Below are 25,788 nucleotides of genomic sequence, written 5' to 3'. Positions count from 1 at the left end.
TGAACGGGCAGGCGCTAAGTGGTTAAAGAAAAAATGTAAATTGCTTATGATTCTCTAGCAATTTAACCCCTTAGCGCTGGCTCCCAACGGCTGTTTAGGGGTTTGGCAGGGAGGGGGCTTGGGACCATGTGACCGCCTTGACAGCCAATCACATGATCAGAAAACTCCTGATCTTAAGAAGCGATCAGGAGCTTCTCATGATCCGTCAGTCACTGTGCCGGGAGTGCACAGGGCACACACTCTTGGCACAGCATTATTAGCGCTAATGCACGCAAATATGCAGCCCTTCAGCGCTAAGGCTCGGACGCTGAAAAAGCTGCATGTTTGAGTGCGCTCAGCACCAAGGGGTTAATATCACACACCTTCAAGTGTGGATCACTTTTCAGAGGAGCAGCAGTGCCTGTCACACTTGTGAGCAACCCCTAATAGTAACACCACCACCACCCATAGGTACCAATAGGACCTTTGCTTCCCTTTTATGATGTTTACAGAATTGTCCAAAGAGCAACAGAGTAACAAAACCTGATAAATGTTCTATTCTTTATTCCACTCTATCAAAAAAATCTGGGTTGGAATTGTACTTTGAGTGGATAGATAATAACAATCATAGACTAACAGTCCTAAGTGAAGGAACGGTGAAATCGTTCAATATGGCCATTTTCTGCAGCAGTGATCACCACTTGTCTTGGAGTCTATAGACCTGAACTCAACACATCGCTCCCTTCACCTGACCCATTCACTTCCCATTGATTGATACGATATGCTCTTCAATAGCGCTCCGTCTTCTGTGTGTCTCATGACTTCCTCGGTATTCTTCCAATGTTCCCTTTCAGCTTCTATTACTTGATTACATTAGGCTTTTATACAGCCATGATAGCTGCCTATTACATCCCCAACATTACCAAGCACTGGACATGATCGTAATACAATTCTCTCATAATCTATATTGTATATAGATCATTACATATCCATCACTGGACCATAATATACTTCTGTCATACTCTATGAAGAACCTGGAACATTACACCTCCAACACGACCCCACCATTGGACATGACCATAATACACTTCTCTCATACCCTATACCAGCCTTTCTCAACCTTTTTACCTTTTTACCCTACCTAGAGAAACCTCTAAAACAATTTTCAGGTCTCAGGGAACCCTTGCTTAAACCAACTATTTTGAGATAAGTGGGAAGAATGCCCTTATCTTTGGTATTCCGTAGGAAGATTCCCTCTTACCTTGGTGGTCAGTAGGAACAAAGTTCCTTACACTTGTGGTCATTGGCAAAAATTGCACCTACAAAAGATCAATGATGTCAGTGGGAACTTATCTGGGAGCCAAAATTGCTCATTGCTCAAGTAACCCCTAGAAATCTCTAGAACGGTGGTTCTCAACTTCTGTCCTCAGGACCCACTAACAGGCCATATTTTGAGTATTACCTTGAGGAAGATGCAGACTAGAATACTGCAAATCACTGAGCAGTAAATTATATCACCTGTGATGCATTTCGGTTATCTTGCAAACCTGGCCTGTTGGTGGGTCCTGAGGACAGGAGTTGAGAGCCACTGTTCTAGAGGAACCCTGGTTGAGAAACCCGGGTCTGTGCAGTACATAGGATATTACATCTCCAACATAACCAACCAATGGGCATGGTCATAATACACTGCTATCATACTGTGTACAGTACATAGAACATTACATCTCCAACATGACTAACCACTGGCCTTGACCATAATATACTTCATTCCTACTATATACAGTACCTGGAATATTACATCTCCACCATGGCCCAACCACTGGACATGATCATAATACACTTCTCTCAAACTCTGTATAGTACAAAGAGGTCTACATCTCCAACGTGACTCAAAAATTGGACATGACCATAATACACTTCTCTCACACTCTATACCAGTCTTTTGCAATCTTTTTCTCCCAGAGGAACACCTAAAATATTTTTTGGGTCTCCAGGAGCCCTTGCTTAAACCAAGACTTTGGTGGTCAGTGGGAAGAATGCTCCTTATACATGTGGTCATTGGTTAAGAATTACCTCCTTACAGATAGCTACAAAAATCAATGGTGTCAGTGGGAACTTATCTGAGAGGCAGAAATTGCTTATTGCTCAAGCAACCCTTAGCAACCTCTGGAAGAACAAAAAACAAAAAACAAAAACAAACAACATGATATAAAACACACCCTAAAGAGTTGAACTACAAATATTTTATTCACTGAAAAAAAGCAAAAACTAGTACAAAAACACCTAACCATAATATCCTAAAAATCCCTGATAAAAAAGACCAAAAAGAGAAACCCAAAATAGGGAATAAGTCTCCAATGGTCAACCAATTCCACAAAAGCTACATAACAGGTAATTCGGAAATACTCCTCTCCACAAAATGAAGGGGAGATAAATCATGCAGTGGGTAAATCCCTCCCCTCCCCCAATATAATACACCCCCCTACAAGCACATGTTACTTCCCCCCTCCACCTGGGGCGAGATACAAGCTGGGCGATTCCTGAAAGGGAACAGTGTGATTCTGTAACTACAGAAATTATTCACACTATTTCACCTCTGGAAACGATACAGTTACAGTGATAATTAATGGGATACATATATCAAACCCACAATAAGCCAAGCAGTCAGTCAGGAACATGTAGAGTGTCATTAGAGGAGGTCACATGAAGTGAATCCAAAAAAATGAAAAAGGGGGAAAAAAAAGAATAAAGATTTTTCCTCACGATGATAAAGTATATTCTCAAACATGCAGAAAGTCCTGTTATGTTATCCTGATCAGGGGTAGACTGACAACTCATGGGGCCCCCCGGCAATAGGAGATTATGGGGCCACACAGTATACAATCACACAGTATACAATCACACAGTATACACAAACATATGTAAAAAAAACACAGATTTATACATACTGTCCCTGGTTTTACTGAGGCTGGCAACCCTGATGGGGCCCCCTAGTGGCCCAGGGCCCTCGGGCAGTGCCCGAGTGGCTCAATGGTCATTCCGCCCCTGATAGATGGCATGTATGTGGTAGGACAGAACCAGACACCGGATTAAGCTGGATGGATCACTGAGCACTCCAATCCCCAACTAGTCAGATATGTAAACATGAATAAAATCGATCTCACAGGCGCCGTCAGTATAACCCTATGCCGAGGTTCCCGCAGCATGCAGGTATATTCTCCAGGCTACCTGAAATAAAAGAATAGCGGTTACTTACTGATAGTTGATCCCACAGAGATCTCTCCAATACGGGATGAGATTCAATCTGTCCGTCTGTGTTGAGTGGCCATAGATCTCCAGCTAGTGATCGCTCATCTGTAATTCTAGTAGTGATTTCCACATCCAATATAGGGTGTCGATATAGATCGGGCTGTTAGTGATCCATAGAATAGTACAATCCATGATTTCAGTGTCTGTTCTCCGTGATTAGTTGTCCATTTGCATCCTTCTTAAAGTCACTCGTGCTGATCGTTTCAAAGTTTATATGTCATCAGGTCCATCAAGTTCCAGTTTAGTTGCTCAAGCCCATCATAAATTATAGGCTAGCGCAGTGGAGTCTCTAGGGGGTGGCTTTTGGGGCTATAGCCCCGAATCTGGGGCCGATAGCCCCGAGTCTCTGCAGGGGTCCAAAAGGTGAGGGGAGGCTCTCTGGGGACCCTGATGTAAGGGGGGAGGCTCTCTGGGGACCCTGATGCAGGGGGGAGGCTCTCTGGGGACCCTGATCTAAGGGGGAGGCTCTCTGGGGACCCTGATTTAAGGGGGGCTCTCTGGGGACCCTGATTTAAGGGGGGGCTCTCTGGGGACCCTGATGCAGGGGGGAGGCTCTCTGGGGACCCTGATCTAAGGGGGGGGGGCTCTCTGGGGACCCTGATTTAAGGGGGAGGCTCTCTGGGAACCCTGATGCAAGGGGGAGGCTCTCTGGGGAACCTAATGTAAGGGGCTGGCAACCCTGATGGGGCCCCCTAGTGGCCCAGGGCCCTCGGGCAGTGCCCGAGTGGCTCAATGGTCAGTCCGCCCCTGATAGATGGCATGTATGTGGTAGGACAGAACCAGACATCGGATTAAGCTGGATGGATCACTGAGCACTCCAATCCCCAACTTGTCAGATATGTAAACATGAATAAAATCGATCTCACAGGCGCCGTCAGTATAACCTTATGCCGAGGTTCCCGCAGCATGCAGGTATATTCTCCAGGCTATTTGAAATAATAGAATAGCGGTTACTTACTGATAGTTGATCCCACAGAGATCTCTCCAATACGGGATGAGATTCAATCTGTCCGTCTGTGTTCAGTTGCCATAGATCTCCAGCTAGTGATCGCTCATCTGTAATTCTAGTAGTGATTTCCACATCCAATATAGGGTGTCGATATAGATGGGACCCAGATGTAAGGGGGAGGCTCTCTGGGGACCCTGATGCAAGGGGGAGGCTCTCTGGGGATCCTAATGTAAGGGGGCTCTCTGGGGATATATATACACACGCACACGTATATTATATACATGTGTATGCCCGCCCAAGCATGCGACTTTCTTGACTATGTTGCTATGGGCTCTAGCCCCAGATCTTTTGTAGACCTAGCAACGCCCCTGGGGTAGGGAGCAAAAACGGGGGTGTCTATCCCAGCAAAAAGCTAAAAGCTTACATGTTTCATTCCTTAATTAGCGGAGCTTCGTCAGAGCTTTTAGCTTTTTGCTGGGATAGACACCCCCGTTTTTGCTCCCTACCCTAGCCTATACTTTATGATGGGCTTGAGAAACTAAACTGGAACTCGATGGACCTGTTGACATATAAACTTTGAAACGATCAACACGAGTGACTTTAAGAAGGATGCAAATGGACAACTGATCATGGAGAACAGACACTGAAATCATGGATTGTGCTATTCTATGGATCACTAACAGCCCGATCTATATCGACACCCTATATTGGATGTGGAAATCACCACTAGAATTACAGATGAGCGATCACTAGCTGGAGATCTATGGCAACTGAACACAGACGGACAGATTGAATCTCATCCCGTATTGGAGAGATCTCTGTGGGATCAACTATCAGTAAGTAACCGCTATTCTATTATTTCAGGTAGCCTGGAGGATATACCTGCATGCTGCTGGAACCCCAGCTAATAAGGTTATACTGACGGCGCCTGTGAGATCGATTTTATTCATGTTTACATATCTGACTAGTTGGGGATTGGAGTGCTCAGTGATCCATCCAGCTTAATCCGATGTCTGGTTCTGTCCTACCACATACATGCCATCTATCAGGGGCGGACTGACCATTGAGCCACTCGGGCACTGCCCGAGGGCCCTGGGCCACTAGGGGGCCCCATCGGGGTTGTCAGCCTCAGTAAAACCAGGGACAGTATGTATAAATCTGTGTTTTTTTTACATCTGTCTGTGTATACTGTGTGATTGTATACTGTGTATTTGTATACTGTGTGATTGTATACTGTGTATTTGTATACTGTGTGGCCCCATAATCTCCTATTGCCGGGGGGCCCCATGAGTTGTCAGTCTACCCCTGATCAGGATAACATAACAGGACTTTCTGCATGTTTGAGAATATACTTTATCATCGTGAGGAAAAATCTTTATTCTTTTTTTCCCCTTTTTCATTTTTTGGATTCACTTCATGTGACCTCCTCTAATGACACTCTACATGTTCCTGACTGACTGCTTGGCTTATTGTGGGTATGATATATGTATCCCATTAATTATCACTGTAACTGTATCGTTTCCAGAGGTGAAATAGTGTGAATAATTTCTGTAGTTACAGAATCACACTGTTCCCTTTCAGGAATCGCCCAGCTTGTATCTCGCCCCAGGTGGAGGGGGGAAGTAACATGTGCTTGTAGGGGGGGGTGTATTATATTGGGGGAGGGGAGGAATTTACCCACTGCATGACTTATCTCCCCTTCATTTTGTGGAGAGGAGTATTTCCGAATTACCTGTTATATAGCTTTTGGGGAATTGATTGACCATTGGAGACTTATTCCCTATTTTGGGATTCTCTTTTTGGTCTTTTTTATCAGGGATTTTTAGGATATTATGGTTAGGTGTTTTTGTACTAGTTTTTGCTTTTTTTCAGTGAATAAAATATTTGTAGTTCAACTCTTTAGGGTGTGTTTTACATCATTTTGTTTGTTTTTTTTAGTTTTTTGTTAAGTCACTTAGATTACACCCCCCGCAATATATGCGGTCAGTGCTACCATTTGTATAATAGGCAGGATTCCCATTTTTTTCTATATTGGTAACCTTTGGAAGAACCCTGGTTGGGACAAAAAAAGCCAGGGTGGCAAAGGGATTATACCACCACCATCACCCATAGGTACAGGGGCGGACTGACCATTCGGGCACTCGGGCATTGCCCGAGGGCCCCATGCCACTAAGGGGCCCCATCAGGGTTGCCAGCCTCAATAAAACCAGGGACAGTATGTAAAAATCAGTTTTTTTAAAAATCCCAAGATTATAGCTGCCCCGCCTCTCCAGTACCTTTTCAGTGTGTGTGTATACTGTGTGTATACTGTGTGTGTATATTGTGTGTTCATGTGTATACTGTATGTGTGTGTGTGTGTGTATACTGTGTGGCCCCATAATCTATTGCCTGGGGGCCCCATAATCTCCTATTGCCCGGGGGCCCCATAATCTTCTCCTATTTCCCGGGGCCCCCATAATCTTCTCTTATTGCCTGGGGGCCCCATGAGTTGTCAGTCTGCCCCTGCATAGGTACCAGTTGGACCATAGAACCCAAACATGCTCATCAGTTCATGAATTGTTCTTCGGTCCTCATCAGGGCCAGACTTACCATTGGGCTTGACTGGGCTCAAGCTCCATGGGCCCCGCGGGCCCTAGCTTAGTGTACTCAGCTATACTCATCTAGTTCCGCTGACAGTCACCCCTAGTCCTGCCCTATGATGGACATAACACAGGACCTGGGCGTGACTGTGAGCGGAGCTAGCCGAGTACACTTGGCTATGTATGTATATCGGCGGCGCTCAGATCCGCTCACAGTCACGACCCAGTGCCGCCATTGGACCTGTGTTATGTCCATCATAGGGCAGGACTGTGAGAGGAGCCGAGAAAAGCCGACAGGAGCCGAGATACACAGGACCGGCTCTGTGTATCTCGGCGGCGCCATATTTAAACTGCAGTGACACTGATAAGTCACTGCAGTTTAACTGCAGCCTGGGCAAGGCTGCAGATGGACACTCATAAGGCTGCAAATGACACTGGACAAGCATGCAGATTGACGCTGTGCAAGGCTGCATTGATGAGCATTTAAATGTAAGTTTTTTTCCTTAAAATTCCTTAAACTCTTATCTTGAGGTTTGCTGATTGGTTATTGGCGGTTACGTAGTGCCTCGTTTACTGCCGTTGAGAAAACCTGTCTGCATTAGACAGTGATGTAATGGCGGACAAACGGTATCAGAGTGGCGCGCTTAAAAGAAAACTAAAGGTTTAAAGTAAAAGTAATGTATAGAAGATAGGGCCCGAAAGTGACTCAAGCCCAGGGGCCCCCACCGCCCTAAGTGCCGGTTCACACTACCGCGACTTGGGATCCGACTTGTCAGACCTCAAGTCGCCCCAAGTCGCTTGACATCTGAAAGTCCATGTAAGTGAATGAGAGCCGTCTATATGTACGCTACTGAAGTCGCTCCGACTTCAGAAAAGGTCCCTGTACTACTTCAAGGCGACTTGTAGGCGACTTGTACCCATTGCTTTCAATGTAAGTCGCCTACAAGTCGGATCGTGATCTATACTGAAGCGACTTCACAGGAAGAGAAGATGTTTTTTTCAAGCAAACCCCTCCCTCCCCCAGAGCGGATTGTAGTTTGATTGGCCACTGGAAAGTCGCCTGTCCTGGAGGCGACTTGAAGTCGCCTTGTAAGTCGCCCCAAGTTGCCCCAAGTCGCGCTGTGGTGTCGCCCTCGGGTCGCGTCCAGGTCGCCTCGCAAAGTCGCGGCCAGAGTCGTGTTGCCCCTGTGTGAACCGGCGCTTAGTCCTGCCCTGGTCCTCATAGAAGAACCACCCAATGGTGCTGCTAAGGGAGTAGAGGAAGAACTCGTGAAGTCACTGAACTTGAATGTAGACTGCAGAAAACAAATTGTATGTATAGGCTGTTTTTCAAAAATAAAGATCCAGGGGTTCACAGTACTCAGTTCACGTACTCATCCATTTCTAAGGAAGAAGAAAAAAAAAACCAACATTGGCGGCTGGTGTTTTTTTCCTGAGCGGCTGGCGGCACCCCCTCCCCCTCCCCCCCCCCGCTGTTTGCTGGTCGATCCGGGACTTACCCCATCTAGGTGGGTAGCGGATGTCGGGCAGCGGCTCCGTGTCCTCTCCTCCATCAGCCGCTTCCAGTGTGCGGCTCCTCCACTCCTCCTAGGCATCCAACAGGATCGCCTGTCCTTTCAGCCAAATGGTGACGATTCGCCGGGAAGGGAATCAGTGTTACAATAGTGAATATTCATTCACTGTTGTAACACACCTGAGTGGGCTGTGAGCGCACTCTCTGCGCCCCGAGCCCACCCTATTTTGAAGCCTATTAGAGCCTCTGGCTCCAATCAGGTGCTTCAAAAAAACCCTGCCCGCTTTAATTCATGCGCCCGGTGCCTGGAAAAGGGGGTGGCCGCGGAGGCCATGGATAGATTTATGCTATGCATGAATCTAACCATTATGCATATAGAGGATGGTGGGGAGCGAGGGGGCAGCGCCCGGGCGCCGCTAATGGACGGTCCGCCACTGGGAACCACCCAAAAATGCTGTTAAGGAAGTAAAGGGAGAACCCAAACTCACTAATCAGCGAACTTGTGAAGTCACTGAACGTAAAAAAAAGGAGGTGATATGTTGCCTTCTTACCACTTGATTCGACCCCATGATTGCCATGCAATACATGTGATTGTGACGCGGTAGTATGGCAATTTACAGGTTTAAAATTGGTGTGAGGGGGCAACACTGTGGCCGGTGATCTTTGACTTCTCCCATGTTGTTCAGGTAGATCTCCACCTCTTTAAGTTTGCCTACCCCTGGTATAGGGTGTTTATTAAAAATGAAGATCTGTGGGGTTCATAGTACTTAGTTCATGTACTCATCCATTTCTAAGGCAGTAGAGAAAGAACCTAAATACACTCATCAATGTATGAGTGCCACTGAGTCCTGAAGGAGGAACCATGATTCTGTTAAGGAAGTAGAGGAAGAACCCAAACTTGCATATAGACGGCAAGAAAAAATTCTATTGTATAGAGACTTTTTCAAAAATGAAGACCCAAGGGTGGCTTTAGTGGTGGTGAAGGCCTCTTGAACCCTCCCTAGGGAAAGAGAGCCTTGACTGATGGGGGAATGGCCAGATGCCAGACAAAGGGGTGGATGGTGATGCTTGGTGGCAACATGGGGGGTGGGATGGGCCTGGGGAATGTGTGCCCCAGGTTATTCTGGGTCTTTCGGAAGAAGAAGTGGATGGAAGAGCTGCCCACCCTCCCGCCCCTTTTTCCTCAGTTATGGTAAGTCACAGCTAGCTGCGGTTTGTTGACCTTGCCAGCATTTAAAGTTGCTGTAATGGGCTATGCCATTGATGAAAAAATTGGAACTAGGCTGTCCGTCCAGCACTTATGGTAAGGACAGGCCCCACTTCCCCGTTTTGGTATTGATTGCTCACAGTACGACCGTGAATGGCACTGGTTAAATGTGCTAACATGTTACGTGTTAGAATTTACAGTTTTTCTCCATTGTTTTGGCTCATTTCTTGAAACAGAAATGACATTCTCAAAACTCTAAGTTCATTTGGCAAAACAGTCTTACAGTTCAGCACAACACTTTAACTCACGTGCAAAAGCTCACATCTCTCCCAAAACTGTTCACTCATGTTTCAAAACCATATTCTTTCCCATATAAAGAGTCAGTGCTACCAAAATGGCAAAGATTCTTCTCAATTGCTTTGGCTCATTTCTTGAAACAGACCAGACGTTCTCCACTCTCTTGGTGCTTTTGCCAAAATAACCTGGATGGTTCAGCACAACACCATGGTTCACCTTCAAAAGCTCATATCTTTCCCAAAACAGTTCACTCATGTGTCAAAAATAAATTTCTTTCTCATTCAAATAGTCAGTGCCCCCAAAATGCTTCGTCCCTTTGGCATTGTGTAAGCACTGCAAGTCAAAATGTTTCGATGTTTTGTCTCTAAGGCTGGGTTCACACTGCTGCGGTGGCAGACATCGTATGTGATTCGCAGCGCACTGCTGTTCACATCACATGCGATGTCTGTGCTGTGCGATATCAGCCATACAGATAGTATGGCTGATATCGCACCGCATTCGGTCCAAACTCGCACAGGACCCTTTTTTTTGTTCGGACCAGAATCGGATCGCATGGGTGTTCACACCTATGCGATCCGATACATGTCCGAATTGTCAGTTCGCAGTGCGATATGCGAGCTGAACTGGGGGTGTCGTTAACATTGTATGACACTCCCCAGCAGTTCGCATATGGCAGTGTAAACTGCCGTGCGAGTTGGTGCGATGCGGGAACCCGCAGTAAATTCGCTGCGTTCCCGCACCGCAGCAGTGTGAACCTAGCCTAAGGCAGAGGACCATTGAAATATCCCTCATCCCTCAATATCCCTCAATATTCCTCATGTCCACCTTTCAGTCTTAGCCCAGTCCTTCATTGACAATTATTACAGTTTTTGTCTAGCTAACTGAATACAATTGTGTATAAAACTGAAAAAAAAGAAAAGATTTTAGGCTAAGAGTAGCCTCCAAGGTTTGACATCACAGATTGCACTCATACTGCCAAGGAAAAATCAATTTACAGTATTGTAACCATTATCATTTACACACAAAGTTACAGTAAGTCCATACATTAGAGTAAAAAGAAAATTTATTATACAGTAATATACAAAAATATAAACACAAACAAAAAACAAGGAAAATTACATTTAGCCTACAATGCTGTAAATAAAGCTGGAGTTTCACAACTACTGTAACATCTCTTCACTGGCCACCGTCCTCACCCTCCTGCCCATCCACACGCTGCTGTCTGTCTGGCCACAGATTCTCGTCAACATCACAGCGTATATCCTCCCTTGCGATGCAACGAGGGAAGAAGCGGCGTGCATGTAGCAACCATCCCCTACACTGATCTCCTGTAATATCCTCACAGGCAGCATCCATTGCATGGAGCAGGGACCTCTGATCTTGAGCCCGATGCTCATACACTCTTCACCTCCAAGCAGAGAAAAACTCCTCAATAGGATTGAGGAAAGGAGAGTAAGGTGGTAGGAACACCATATCCATCCTTGGATGAGCAGTGAACCAGGCCCTGATAAGCGGGCCACGGTGGAAATTCACATTGTCCCATACAATTATATATTGTGGTAGGTGAGGCCCTATGAGACCTCTCTCATTTTCAGGGATCAAATGCAAATGAAGGCGGTCCAAGAAGATGAGGAGCTTCTGTGTATTGTATGGGCCAAGACTGGGGATGTGAGTGGCCACACCATTCTCAGAAATGGCAGCACACATAGTTATATTGCCCCCTCGCTGGCCTGGGACATCCACTGTGGCCCGGTGGCCAGCCTCATCCACATATACGAGTATGTGAGAGGTCTCGTTTCCTTCCAATGCCATTATTCTCTACAATAGAGTAAAAAAAGAAAACATCAAATCAGTCATACAGAAGAGTCGTATACTACAGTTACAGACAGTTACATAGGAATTAGGGTTGTCCCGATACCGATACTAGTACAAGTACTTGTACTCGGGCAAATGCTCCCGATGCTTCCGCCGATACCTGGAAGTCAGCTGTGATCGGCGCGTGGGGGAGTTACAAGATTCTCCCCCAGCGGCTTTCAGCGACTTTAGTGACATACAGCGGTGATCGGTCACCTCTGACTGTCACTGCATCCTCCTCCATGTCCCCTCCGTTCCTCTGTCCCCCTCCGCTGTCCCCAGGGGCGTTGCTAGGTGGCAAAAAGACCAGGGGCTTCAGCCCGAAGTCCAAAAACTGGGGGGGGGGTGGCGCGGCTTTTTTTTGGGCTGCGTGGTGGGGTTGTGTGACTTACCAGTGCCTATCAATGCTGACCAGTAAACACACCAGTGTCAGTTCCCACTGCTGTGCTGGTGGAATCTTCAGATGACCTGTTCTCTTCCATCAGGACAGGACTTTCAGCAGGCTGGTCTGACACCTCCATGGCTTCCACTGCACATGGTGCAATGTGCTGATCCCCTCCCCCATCAGCATCAATCAGCTCTGCTGGAACACAGGGAGGCTCAGGTTTATCCCTAGCCAGTGTCACATCTCCACTTAGAGTGGTAACTGGAAGAACAGCGTGCTTAATCCAAACCAAGGTGGCGTGGTTCTCTTTGATGGTTCCATCCTGAAAGGCCCCGACCGGGTTAAGGTCGCAAGCTCTTCCAAGCTTGCCGTTTGGTAAGCGCGCATTATAACTATACCACAGTGGTGCGGTGAAGGACTTATTGTTTTCCACTCACTTCATCTTTTTTTATCCACCATCTATGATCGATATCGGATAGGATTGTTCATTTTATTCATGCAATTTATGAACTTGGAGCCTACCTCTAATTTGGGCTTACAGTAATATCTCACGTGTTTGTTTGGTTATATCATATATAACTTTTTTCTCACAGCGCTGCTTTTTTTGTATCTATCCAGTAAACACACCTGCCTGACACTGACCTACATACACTGACCTATATACACTGACCTACATACACTGACCTATATACACTGACCTACATACACTGACCTACATACACTGACCTACATACACTGACCTATATACACTGACCTGCCTGACCTATATACACAGACCTATATACACAGACCTATATACACTGACCTACATACACTGACCTGTATACACTGACCAGTATACACTGACCTGTATACACTGACCTATATACTCTGACCTACATACACTGACCTGCCTGACCTGTATACACTGACCTATATACACTGACCTGCCTGACCTATATACACTGACCACTATACACACATTGCGTGTCTGACCTACCTCAGCCGTGGTGTGCGGTCACAGCAGGCAGTCAGTCACTTGTCACCGTCAGAGAGGAGCCGAGGAGGAGAGGAAAGCCTCCCGCCCGAGTGGGAATGTAGCGTTCCCGCCTTCTGGAGCCTGCAGGCTAAGATGGACGTCACGTCACACGTCCCACTCCAGAAGGCGGGAGCTGCGGCACTCTGCCACTTTCAGCCGCACTCGGCCGCTATGGCACTCGGGGACTTACTCAGCTACTTTCGGCCGCTATGGCACTCAGGGACTCGGCTACTTTCGGCCGCTATGGCACTCAGGGACTCGGCTACTTTCGGCTACTTTCGGCCCGCACTCACAATCAGATCGGTCCCGGCGCCGGCGCTCGGGGCTGACAATGGAATGCAGCATTCCATAGACTCTGGCTTTTTGGGGTCACGTTCGGGGCTTCAGCCCCCCTAGCCACCCCCTCCATACGCCCCTGGCTGTCCCCCTCCGTTCCGCCGTTCCCCTCTCCTTCTCTGTCCCCCTCCGCTGTCCCCTCCGTTCTGCTATCCCCCTCTCCTTCTCTGTCCCCTCCATTCTGCTGTGCCTCTCTGCTGTCCCCCTCCAGTCCGCCGTTCCCCTCTCCTTCTCTGTCCCCCTCCGCTGTCCCCTCCATTCTGCTGTGCCTCTCCGCTGTCCCCTCCGTTCCCCTCTCCTTCTCTGTCCCCCTCCGTTGTCCCCCTCCGTTCCACCGTCCCCCTCCTCCTTCCTTTGTGAATGGACAGAGTCAGCTGACTCTGTCCATTCACATAGATGAAACATTGTAATCTCCTGTGATTACGATGTGTCAGTTTATGAATGGAGAGGAGCCGCTGTCTTCTCTCCATTCATTCTCAGTGCAGCTGAGGCTGCAGAGAAAGGGACTGGGGAATCTCTATCCTCGGTCTCTTTCTCTGTCTCAAGGGGGAGATATCAGAGGTCTGTTACGTAAGACCCATGATATCTCACCAAAGCCCCCCAACAGAGCTGATAAAAAAAAAATAAAAAAAACACATATTGCAATAAAGAATAAAAAAAAAAGTATCGGTATCGGCGAGTACTTGAAAAAAAGTATTGGTACTTGTACTCGGTCCTAAAAGAGTGGTATCAGGACAACCCTAATAGGAATGTTCTATGTTCTACACAAGTTCAATATACTACTGGCCAGTATTCCAGTGGTTCCAAACCTGGGGTACATGTACCCTAAGAAGAGGTACTACAGGGGGTATTTAACAGAAAGGGGAGGGTAAAAATTATCAATGAGTAGACTTACTGAAATGTCACAGTAAAACCCACAGTATTAGATAGATTTGCATGGGAGGCACTACTGTCATTGCAGCTCTTTGACCCTTTTTCTTACTGTATTGTATGTTATATTCTTCAAAATAAGGATTATAATGATAATTGCATCATACAGTAAGCTGCAGTTTTTAGGCAAAATGTTTATAAATCAGATACGTAAATCAAATACTTTCATACCTGGATTACCTAGATTCAGAAATCAGGTAAAGTGGGTACTGAAACCAATACATTTCGGGAACTACTGCTTACGGTAATTGTAAAAAGGTTATCTTGATGGACAACCAGTGACTGACTTACATGTACATACTGGTACCGCAGCTCTTTCACTCTGTCAGAGTTCCCCTCAAACGGTACCCTGTAAATTTGCTTCATTGTCATCTGATGCTTCTTCAATATGCGGGCTATTGTGGAGATGCTTATAGAGTTGACATTTTGGAATATGGCATTGTCTTGTAGGATTGCAGTGCGGATCTGTCTCAATGTGATGGCATTATTTGCAAACACCATGTTACAGATCTCTTGTTCTTGTTGTTCATTGAGAAGTTTTCTTCGGCCACCCGAGCCAAGTTGTCATCCAATCCTAGACATAGAATTCAAAGGACAACACTTCATTCGTAATTTATACCTTATGTATTCCATACAGAATGAGTTACCAATGTAATTGTATTGTTGTTTTACTTACAGTAACTTTACCACAATTCTAATGCATCACTGCACAGTGACTGGAATATTACTGTAAACTGTATCATCAATATTGTAGAAAATAAACTATTCCATACTATTCCATAGTTTATGTTCTACAATATTTTTCTTGTTATTGTTAGTATCATACGTAACATCCCACTGAGGTAAGATACTGTAATACTGTAGGCCTATCACACACACACACACACACACACTAAATGAATACGTAAATGAGTAAATAAACATATTTGTTGCTCTATGCACAGTGTCCTGTCTTATACATTATATAATTCCATCATTGACTGACTACATACCTGTTTTCCCTGCGAAAGGTTTGGATGATAGAGAAGACTGTAGAGCGAGGCACATTAGGTTGCACTCGGCGACCTTCCTCCGCCATTGTGAGGCCATGGTTGATGACATGATCTATAATTGTGGCCCGAATTTCATCAGGGACAGCATAGTGTCTTTGTACTCCTCTGCCTCTTCCCCCTATTCCACCGCCACTCACCCTTACTCCTCTTCCTCTTCTTCTTCCTCTTCCTCGAGCAGGCAGTTTCCCTTGTTCATTTACTTGGCCAGGTGCCTCCATGTTCAGTAATTGTACTGGTCCTGCATGGTCAAGCGCTATATATACATGTTTGGCAGCATTTACAATCATGGACAGCACCTGTCAGGTAACTAAACATACTGTTTGATTGGTCATCTGAGATCAACTCCGACTCCTCCTTTGTTAGGCTCCTTTCACACTGGGGCGGGGGCGTTGTCGGCGGTAAAGCGTCGCTATTGTAAGCGGCGATTTACCGTCGGTATGCGGCCGCTAGCGGGGGGGTTTTACCCCCCCGCTAGCGGCCGAGAAAGGGTTAAAACCACCGCAAAGCGCCTCTGCAGAGGCGCTTTGCCGGCGGTATAGCCGCGCCGTCCCATTGATTTCAATGGGCAGGAGCGATAAAGGAGCAGTATACACACCGCTCCTTCACCGCTCCGAAGATGCTGCTGGCAGGACTTTTTTTACCGTCCTGCCAGCGCATCGCTCCAGTGTGAAAGCCCTCGGGGCTTTCACACTGGAATGAAAGCAGCGTCACTTTCGGGTCGGTTTGCAGGCGCTATTATTAGCGCAATAGCGCCTGCAAACCGCCCCAGTGTGAAAGGACCCTTAGTCAAGTTCTAGTTGCACCTGACTGTCAATTGCTGTAATCATTTTATCAAGTGTTCCAAGAGATTCATATTTGGTATTCATGGTATTATGTTCCTGAATAATTTTGACAATTGAACAGACTATTGTGCATGTGATGACTTAAACAATGAAATGACGCTGACACGTTTTGGAGAGAACAACCATTAGACTGAGAATTGACAATCAGTTTAGATCAACAAGATCTATTTACCTGGAAATTGTGCTAAATGTAGGCTACTTGTACTTAATCATTTGAAAGATGTACTGAGACATTGAGACATGTACTGAGACATTGAGACATGTACTGAGACATTTGCAATTTTGATGAAATGAGTGAGAAATTCAATTCAGTTGTGAACAATTGCCAAGTGGTTTGGAGATTTGTCCATGTTGTTTTGAGAATGTCATTTCTGTTTCAAGAAATGAGCCAAAACAATGGAGAAAAACTGTAAGTGAAAGGAGAGATATGTGGGGTTGTGGATGGTATTGCAGTAGCCCTAGATATCAGGTCCTCATAGATGTAGGAACAAGAAGAACCGGGGGGATAGGAGGGGAAGATGGGGGGAACGGAAATGGAAAGACCCTGTACTGACTCAACAGTAGCGTGGTCACTGGATACTGCAGTCCTGGTCAGTTACTGTAAGATCACCATGGGCCATCAATATTTCGCAGCGCTGATGACAGGGAATGGGAGTTCCTGTTTGCAGGATATGGTGAGCCGTAGCGGATTGAATCAGGCTGAGCAGTGTAACTCATTTAGTGAATCATACATACTGGGTGGATGCACTGATTGAGACAACTGTCCCCTGTCCAGGACAAAAACAGATTAGATCTCACCCAGTGTTGACTCTGTGGTGCATCAGGACACATCACCGGACCGAGTTCAGGCTCATGCCGTCTCCAGCTGGCTAGTTGAGTTGTCCCCCGTCCTCCGCCGGGTCCTCAGCTGTGCATATCCTTTGATGGCGTACTGAGGGTAAGTAGAAGGTGTACGCCCTGGGAGATGCGGTGAATAAAGCAGAGTTTTCCAAAGCGTTCAGTCCTCCGCTCGTTCCGTTTCCCGGGAAGTTTCAAATGGCCATGTTACTGTAATTACAGGCCAGTGATGCCTGGGCTGGTGGGTGGATCTGGAGGTCTGTGGGAATGCTATGGGTAGCGTGATGGCATCATGCTGACGCGTTTCATCCGCCAATCGGATTTCATCAGAGCATCCCCTACACTGATCTCCTGCAATATCCTCACAGGCAGCATCCATTGAATGGAGCAGGGACCTCTGATCTTGAGCTCGATGCTCATACACTCTCCACCTCCAAGCGGAGGAAAACTCCTCAATAGGGTTGAGGAAAGGAGAGTAAGGTGGTAGGAACACCATATCCATCCTTGGATGAGCAGTGAACCAGGCCCTGATAAGCAGGCCACGGTGGAAATTCACATAGTCCCATACAATTATATATTGTGGTAGGTGAGGCCCTATGAGACCTCTCTTATTTTCAGGGATCAAATCCAAATGAAGGCGGTCCAAGAAGATAAGGAGCTTCTGTGTATTCTATGGGCCAAGACTGGGGATGTGAGTGGCCACACCATTCTCAGAAATGGCAGCACACATAGTTATATTGCCCCCTCGCTGGCCTGGGACATCCACCGTGGCCAATAAAATTTCGGCCACGTCTTCGGCCCTTGGCCAGGTTGAAGCCAGCCTCATCCACATACATAAGTATGTGAGAGGTCTCATTTCCTTTCAATGCCATTATTATCTACAATAGAGTAAAAAAAGAAAACATCAAATCAGTCATACAGAAGAGTCGTATACTACAGTTACAGACAGTTACATAGGAATGTTCTACACAAGTTCAATATATTACTGGCCAGTATTCCAGTGGTTCCAAACCTGGGGTACATGTACCCTATGCAGAGGTACTACAGGGGGTATTTGACAGAAAGGGGAGGGGAAAAATTATCAATGAGTAGACTTACTGAAATGTTACAGTAAAACCCACAGTATTAGATAGATTTACATGGGAGGCACTACTGTAATTGCAGCTCTTTGACCCTTTTTCTTACTGTATTGTATGTTATATTCTTCAAAATAAGGATTATAATGATAATTGCATCATACAGTAAGCTGCAGTTTTTAGACAAAATGTTTATAAATCAGATACGTAAATCAAATACTTTCATACCTGGATTACCTAGATTCAGAAATCAGGTAAAGTGGGTACTGAAACCAATACATTTCGGGAAGCACTGCTTATGGTAATTGTAAAAAGGTTATCTTGATGGACAACCAGTGACTGACTTACTTGTACATACTGGTACCGCAGCTCTTTCACTCTGTCAGAGTTCCCCTCAAACGGTACCCTGTAAATTTGCTTCATTGTCATCTGATGCTTCTTCAATATGCGGGCTATTGTGGAGATGCTTATAGAGTTGACATTTTGGAATATGACTTTGTCTTGTAGGATTGCAGTGCGGATCTGTCTCAATGTGATGGCATTATTTGCAAACACCATGTTACAGATCTCTTGTTCTTGTTGTTCATTGAGAAGTTTTCCTCAGCCACCCATGCCAGGTTGTCGTCCAATCCTAGACATAGAATTCAAAGGACAACACTCCATTCATAATTTATACCTTATGTATTCCATACAGAATGAGTTACCAATGTAATCATATTGTTGTTTTACTTACAGTAACTTTACCACAATTCCAATGCATCACTGCACAGTGACTGGAATACTACTGTAAACTGTATCATCAATATTGTAGAAAATAAACTATTCCATACTATTCCATAGTTTATTTTCTACAATATTTTTCTTGTTATTGTTAGTATCATACGTAACATCCCACTGAGGTAAGATATTGTAATATTGTAGGCCTATCACACACACACACACACACACACACACACACACACACACTAAATGAATACGTAAATGAGTAAATAAACATATTTGTTGCTCTATGCACAGTGTCCTGTCCTATACATTATATAATTCCATCATTGATTGACTACATACCTGTTTTCCCTGCGAAAGGTTTGGATGATAGGGAAGACTGTAGAGCGAGGCACATTAGGTTGCACTCGGCGACCTTCCTCCGCCATTGTGAGGCCATGGTTGATGACATGATCTATAATTGTGGCCCGAATTTCATCAGGGACAGCATAGTGTCTTTGTACTCCTCAGCCTCTTCCCCCTATTCCACCGCCACTCACCCTTACTCCTCTTCTTCTTCTTCTTCCTCTTCCTGGAGCAGGCAGTGTCCCTTGTTCATTTACTTGGCCAGGTGCCTCCATGTTCAGAAATTGTACTGGTCCTGCATGGTCAAGCGCTATATATACATGTTTGGCAGCATTTACAATCATGGACAGCACCTGTCAGGTAACTAAACATACTGTTTGATTGGTCATCTGAGACCAACTCTGACTCCTCCTTTGTTAGGCTCCTTTCACACTGGGGGGGGGGGGCGTTGTCGGCGGTAAAGCACCGCTATTGTAAGCGGCGATTTACCATCGGTATGCGGCCGCTAGCGGGGGTGGTTTTACCCCCCTGCTAGCGGCCGAGAAAGGGTTAAAACCACCGCAAAGCGCCTCTGCAGAGGCGCTTTGCCGGCGGTATAGCCGCGCCGTCCCATTGATTTCAATGGGCAGGAGCGGTAAAGGAGCGGTATACACACCGCTCCTTCACCGCTCCGAAGATGCTGCTGGCAGGACTTTTTTTACCGTCCTGCCAGCGCATCGCTCCAGTGTGAAAGCCCTCGGGGCTTTCACACTGGAATGAAAGCAGCGTCACTTTCGGGTCGGTTTGCAGGCGCTATTATTAGCGCAATAGCGCCTGCAAACCGCCCAAGTGTGAAAGGACCCTTAGTCAAGTTCTAATTGCACCTGACTGTCAATTGCTGTAATCAATTTATCACATGTTCCAAGAGATTCATATATGGTATTCATGGTATTATGTTCCTGAATAATTTTGACAATTGAACAGACTATTGTGCATGTGATGACTTAAACAATGAAATGACGCTGACACGTTTTGGAGAGAACAACCATTAGACTGAGAATTGACAATCAGTTTAGATCAACAAGATCTATTCACTTGGAAATTGTGCTAAATGTAGGCTACTTGTACTTAATCATTTGAAAGATGTACTGAGACACTGAGACATGTACTGAGACATTTGCAATTTTGATGAAATGAGTGAGAAATTCAATTCAGTTGGGAACAATTGCCAAGTGGTTTGGAGATTTGTCCATGTTGTTTTGAGAATGTCATTTCTGTTTCAAGAAATGAGCCAAAACAATGGAGAAAAACTGTAATAAAGCTGTAGCCTTGCCCTTTCCAACCTAATGGTTGTAAGTGTTTTATTTAATGGGGTAAAAGGGCAAGGGTGGTGGGGGATTTAATACCATGGTGTTACATTCATTTGTACAGTAGGTGACCGCGATATTGTATCAATCTCGCCGCTGTTATCGGCGAGATTTGACACCTGCGACACCTGCGAGCTAGCTCGCTCATCGGGAAAGGAAAACTTTTTTTTTCCTTTCGCGATGAGCGACAGGCAGTGCTGACAGCTGTCTGATATGAATCATGAGGGGGAACGCCGCACCAAATTTTAAACAAAAAACTGGCATGGGTTCCCCCCAGTGGCATGCCCTCAACATGGGGGGGTGGGTGCTTTGGGGCAGGGAGGCGCCCTGCGGCCCTCCACCCCAGAGCACCTTGTCCCCATGTTGATGAGGACAAGGGCCTCTTCCCGACAACCCTGACCGTTGGTTGTCGGGGTCTGCGGGCGGAGGGCTTATCGGAATCTGGGAGCCCCCTTTAATAAGGGGGCCCCCAGATCCCAGCCCCCCACCCTATGTGAATGAGTATGGGGTACATCGTACCCCTACCCATTCACCTGGGGAAAAAAGTGTCAATAAAAAAAACACACTAGACAGGTTTTTAAAGTAATTTATTAGGCAGCTCTGGGGGTCTATTTCCAACTTCGGGGGGGTCTTCTTCTGACTTCTCCACTCTCTCTGGTCTCTTCTCCTGGTGTCCGGCCTCTTCTCCCGGTGTACGGTTCTTCTCCCGGTGTCCGGTTCTTCTCCCGCTCTCCGGCCTCTTCTCCCGGTGTCCGGTTCTTCTGCCGGGCTCCTCCGCTATCTTCTGCTCTTTTGCCGCTCTTTTGCTAGCGGTGGCCCGGTCTTCTCTGCCGTCTTGTTCCTTCTTCTCTTCTTCCGATCTTGACATGAGGCTCCCTCCCGCTGTAATGCTCTGTGAGCGGTGCGCGATGACTTATATAGGCATGGGGCATGGTCACCGGGTGATGTCACCCGGTGACCCCACCCCTTATGACATCACAGTCCCATAATGCCCCGGGACTGTGACGTCACAAAGGGGCGGGGTCATCACCCGGTGACCACCCCCAATGCCTTTATAAGTCATCGTGCACTGCTCACAGAGTATTACAGCGGGAGAGAGCGTCGTGTCAACATCGGAAGAAGAGAAGAAGGAACAAGACGGCGGAGAAGACCGGGCCACCGCTAGAAAAAGAGCAGCAAAAGAGCAGAAGATAGCGAAGGAGCCCGGCAGAAGAACCGGACACCGGGAGAAGAGGCCTGAGAGTGGGAGAAGAACCAGACACCAGGAGAAGAGGCCGGAGAGAGCGGAGAAGTCAGAAGAAGACCCCCAAAGTCGGTAGAAAACCCCCAGAGCTTCCTAATAAATTACTTTAAAAACCTGTGTAGTGTGTTTTATTATTGATACTTTTTTTCCCCAGTTGAATGGGTAGGGGTACGATGTACCCCATACTCATTCACATAGGGTGGGGGGTCGGGATCTGGGGGCCCCCTTGTTAAAGGGGGCTCCTGGATTGCGATAAGCACTCAGCCCGCAGACCCCGACAACCAACGGCCAGGGTTGTCAGGAAGAAGCCCTTGTCCACATCAACATGGGAACAAGGTGCTTTGGGGTGGGGGGGCCGCAGGGCGCCCCCCTGCCCCAAAGCACCCACCCCTCCATGTTGAGGGCATGCGGCCTGGCACGATTCAGGAGGGGGGGGCGCTCGCTCGTCCCCACCCCCTTTCCTAACCGGCCGGGCTGCGTGCTCGCATAAGGGTCTGATATGGATTTTGGGGGGGACCCCCCCCACGCCGATTTTTTGGCGTAGGGGGTTCCCCTTAAAATCCATACCAGACCTAAGGGCCTGGTATGCCCCTGGAGGGGGAACCCATGCCGGTTTTTCATTTGAAATTTGGCGCGGCGTTCCCCCCTCATGATTCATACCAGACAGCTGTCTGTTTTCCTTTCCCGATGAGCGAGCCAGCGCGAGATGCACAGTACCCTGTCGCCGAGAACCAGCGCAATGGGATCGCGCTGGAAACACATTCTCGCGGTCAGGTACTGTACCCAGGCCCATTGCGCCTCAGCAGTCACAGGAATGAAGCTGCAATTCCACTCCTGCACTGATATTATTTCTCTTGGGCTGATAAGTTTCACAAATCTACATAAAAGGTAAAAACGGAAAATAAAAAAAGAAAAGCTTAGATTCTGTTGAAATGGTGCCTATATCAGTTTATAAATAATAACATCGCCGTATGACAGCTGAAGTACCCAAGCACAACCGACTAGCCGTCTCGACTGAGCGACACAATGGCCATTACCCACGCGAGCAATTTAATGCATGTGATCTTACTTCTAACAGACCTCCGTATAATGGCTCGAGATGGAACTTTGACACGAACGTCGACTTTCATCTCATTACGCTCCTAAAGAACAGCTTTGTTCTCCGTCTCTTTGGCAGTGAAAAGTTTTTCTCCGTATGACCATAAAGATTTATCCGGCCAGATATCTGCTTTATGTTTCCCCCGACAAATAATCAATAGGGGTTGAGCAGCGTTCTCTAAATCACAATGGAGTATGGCAGGCTCTTTCTCTTGCTTAGACATCAGCCTTGGAGTGGTGAAATCTTCCAACCTCATTATTTTTTCCCATCCGTCCACCATTATGACTAATTATCTCCCCTTTTGTCATTAAAGTCATTGGCCCGGCTGAAAACATTATTATTATTTTATTTTTTTGGGGATAATACTCATGCAGCCATCAGATGTTAAATGACTTTATGCGCCTCAGATCGCATGAATACATTGTGTATTATACCCTAGTTATGTATAATGAGCCCGCTGTTATTTGATTGGCACGGAAAGTGTAACTTTGATCTGGAGAAATGAGCGCAGAACGCGTCGCTCAATTCATCCCAGATACGGCTACCATGTCATCTGCCACAAAATATTTTGTCTTCTCGTTTTGGCGAACGATCGGCTTGGTACGTGCTGTTAATTCCCTGAATGGAAGGTCGTCGTGTTTGGCTTGTTTGCGTTTTCTGAAAATCACATTTTTTTTTTCTTTATGTCATTGCAGGGAGCCGCGGAGGTTTCCAAAAACAGTGCTGGAAGCCAAAATCAGGGGCTCGCCCAAACAAGCATCATTACAGGCTGTGGATTAGAGGAGAATGGAGCAGGGGGTGGATGTGCAGCGTGCATGAAATGGGGGGGGGGGGGTGCAGTGGGGTGGCTGATATAACAAGGAGGGGGCAGAAATAAACTCAGCAGTAATAAAGATGAAAATGCTTCTTTTCTTGTGTGAATAAGACACATAGTGGCACGACGTGAGCATGCATACAGGCCATGGCGGGTGAGTGCGTTACTTATTGTTGTATCTGCTAATTCCAGGTCCTTCTGAAACTCTCCATAGGTGGTCCTTGGCTCTTGGACAACTCTTCTGATAATCCCTTTTTTCCTCCTCTGTCAGAAATCTTGTGAAGAGCACCTGGCCGTGGTCGGTTTACGGTGAAATAATGCTCTTTCCACTTCCGGGTTATGGCCCCAATGGTGCTCACTGGAACATTCAGAAGCTTAGAAATCCTTCTGCCAAAATGGGAAGTGTCCCCCAAATGTGGGGTTTTCTAGGCAGCAAGGCGTATGATGATAATAGATGTATATTAAAAAATTACTTTAAGCGGAGTTTCACACAAAAATGGAACTTCCGCTTTTCGGAACCCTCCCCCCCTCCGGTGTCACATTTGGCACCTTTCAGGGGGGAGGGGGGTGCAGATACCTGTCTAAGACAGGTATTTGCACCCACTTCCGGCATAGACTCCCACGGGAGTCTATGCCTCTTCCTGTCCCTCCGCGCTGTCTCCTGGGAAACACACAGGTCCCAGGAGATAGCGGGGACCAGTTACGATGCGCAGCGCGACTCGTGCATGCGCAGTAGGGAACCGGGAAGTGAAGCCGCAACGCTTCACTTCCTGATTTCCTCACCTAGAATGGCGGCGGCAGCTGCCGAGAACCGAGCGGGCTATCGGCGTCGGCTGCCGACATCGCTGGACCCTGGGACAGGTAAGTGGCCATGTATTAAAAGTCAGCAGCTGCAGTATTTGTAGCTGCTGGCTTGTAATATTTTTTTTTTTAGGTTGATGTAGGTGGACTCCCTTTTTAATTGATGACAACCATAACATATTGACGGTGACAGTTAAAATATGAGCTCTGGTACAAAGAGACAATAAAAATCAACAAAAATGGATGCAAACGCGTTTCGACCCAGCAGGGTCTTCTACTGACGCGTTTCGACCCAGCAGGGTCTTCTTCAGAGGGTTGGTTTGCTGTGAAATTCCACATTTGGGGGAGACTTCCCATTTTGATAATATTCGGGGTGTGCAGCATCTCCCTTTCCTCCTGTATGTGTCTTTCCTCTCTTAGAAATCCTTCTGTAACCAATGCCATCAGTATGTTTTGTAACAATAAGGTTGTGAAGGTCTTGAGAGAACTCTTTGCTTTTACCCATCATGAGATGTTTCTTGTGTGACACCTTGGTAATGAGACACCTTTTCATAGGCCATCAGTTGAGATTGAACCAGCTGATATTCAATTGCACTGACATGGGGCAGGATTGCTTTCTAATTACTGATAGATTTCAGCTGGTGTCTTGGGTTTCCATGCCTTTTTGCACCTCCCTTTCTTCATGTGTTCAATACTCTTTCCCTGTGTCCTTCCATTTTATTACACAGAACTTCATTTCTGAAGTTCTTTGTTTTGGTGTCTTTGTATGTGTGGATTTCATGGGTTGTTACTGACGTGTGGGGAAAATTTCATGTCAATATCACCTTTAGAAATATATTTACCTAGAGAAATGGTGACGTGTTCAATACTTATTTTACCCGCTGTGTATTGAAAGATTTATTTAAAGATTTAAACATCACTAATACTATGACAAAGGAATAGATTGCCACCCCCACAAGTTGCTTTCTTGTATCTTCCTGAAGACTCGCTGACTTATCTTTCAGCAGCTCATCTATTTAAATCAAATCTATTTTGTTCCTTTCTAACAGTTGAATGTGTTATTTTGCTTATTGTGATTTACGTGCCTCTCATCATGTGACTGGCGAGGTGACAGCCGGCGATGAGACCGATCGCTGAAGCATTTTCTACACTAAAAGGATTGCACGCCCGAGTAAGGAGTCCATCCAATTCTGAAGCAGAGCATGGGGCAGGAGCGAAAGGTCAGCGCGTTGTGTGAATGCCGCGCCAAGCTGG

This window comes from Aquarana catesbeiana, linkage group LG11 (assembly GCF_042186555.1).
Source record: "Aquarana catesbeiana isolate 2022-GZ linkage group LG11, ASM4218655v1, whole genome shotgun sequence".
In the NCBI taxonomy this organism is placed as follows: Eukaryota; Metazoa; Chordata; class Amphibia; order Anura; family Ranidae; genus Aquarana; species Aquarana catesbeiana.
This window is presented reverse-complemented; position numbering follows the sequence as displayed.